This window comes from Buceros rhinoceros, unplaced genomic scaffold (genome assembly GCF_000710305.1).
Source record: "Buceros rhinoceros silvestris isolate BGI_N320 unplaced genomic scaffold, ASM71030v1 scaffold39361, whole genome shotgun sequence".
NCBI lineage: Eukaryota > Metazoa > Chordata > Aves > Bucerotiformes > Bucerotidae > Buceros > Buceros rhinoceros.
Window position 1 is genome coordinate 31,992 of NW_010393309.1, and position 1,877 is coordinate 33,868.

Here is a 1,877-nt window from a genome sequence, read left to right on the forward strand (position 1 = left end):
TTTTTGAAAATTTCCTAAAAAAAAAAAAAAAAAAAAAAAAAGTTGCATCTTCATTTACTTTGACATGAGCGATTAGAGAGTAAACTGCCAAAGAAAAATGTTATGTCTTGCAAGCAACTCAACCCTATTTTTAATGTGTCTTTCCCTTCGAGTGTTACATGGTATCAGGTATCTTCATGTTAAAAAAGACAAACCAGTACATGGTTTTAACAGCCAATATGCAAGTAGCAACAGAGTATGCAGCATACAGAAGTCGATTCAAGCGTAAACAATTCATCGGCTCTTTATTTCAGTAAAACTAAAGCTTACAGATTCTTAACTTGTAACCATTCAGAAAGACTTCCATAAAAAGGTCTATTAATAAAAACTGACAGGCTTCCAGGCCTCTAAAATATTTCGAACATAAGATATAATAACAGTTATCCAATATTTACATTACAGCCTTGCTGCCTTACACACCATCAGAAAAAGTAAACGGACACATTCAGTAACTTCAAGCGTACCATTAAAAAGACACCAGCAAGTACTCCAGTTTTCTGTACCATACATCTTTATTTCAAATTCACATCTTTCTAGGCAATGTATCCAAAATATTTGACTCAAGATTACCTTTAGACTGTAAATATTCTGAAACAGGGCATCAAGCCTTTCCTATCTCCAAACAAAACTTAAGTTTTAGCTCACGTTATAAAAAGTAACTGTGTGGAATGTGACAAGTCATAATGTGAAATCAAAGTGCTTTAGTCCCGTAGCGCAGACAGACACTAGTGGTTATCTAGCCATTCGTCAACACATCTCAAACACCAACAGAGATGCTTGCTCTGTTGCACCCCACCTTGCAAAGACCTTTGGACCGTTACAGTGAAATTTCATTAACCGACAGTTAAACAGTATGAGTGGACCAACAGTTTCACTTTGATACTTCAAGCGATGAGTTATAAATGAGGCATCTTTTTACCACTTTTCAAGTTCCCTTAGTAATTACCAAAGTTCTGCTGTATTATGCAAGATAAAACTATGTTCCAGTCAGTCTTTTAAAATCCAGAGTGTGCTGTACTCCAAATCCCAAAGCATTGAAACCCTCAAATTACTTCCCCAGACCCCAACAGCTATCTAGGACTCAGCATTTTTGAGCAATTCTTTCCTATTTGCACATGAAGAAATAAACACTTCCCTCAACAGTTCATATGAAAGAACTATAAACTCTCAAAGCAGAAAGTTACTTTAGAAAGGTCTGGACATAGGTAGCTGCATGGAATACAATTCAGAAGTGGCCGTGCTGAAAAGGACTAAAGTTGCAATGTTGTAAGTGTTGTCAGAAAACTTCCTTTCTACAAAAGTCTAAAAAACTACTTATCTTCCAGAGTTATGGAAATTTAAGACTTAGGCATTTAATTCTCCTCTCTGTTACAAAAGAATTAGCTCTACAGTATATTCTGTATGATTACTCCCGACCCCACCTCTCCAGACACCCCATTTTTGTACAAGTTTACCGCTTAAATGGGAAAGGCTAAGGGAAAATTTCTGGTCCTGTCCCATGGACACAAAGTGCTTTGCAAGACTGATTTTATCCAGCACATTTGTGGCAACCAACCCAAAATGAAGGCACATGAAATCTACAGTAATACAGCTCATAAACTATAAACTAAAGCTGAACCTCTGTATAATTTCTAGTCTTTTTGCACAAAAGTAATGGCCAGCACCTATGCAGAGATTCAATTTTTTTTTTCATGTAACTTTTCCCAGGAACATCCAAGTGTTGCTTGCATGTCTATGCAAATACCGTCATTTTTTAGGTTTTGTCAGGAAGTGCAGACACTGGTAATGTATCTGCATGGGAACTCTGAAACCAATGAACCACTAGCACTCTCTTTCCC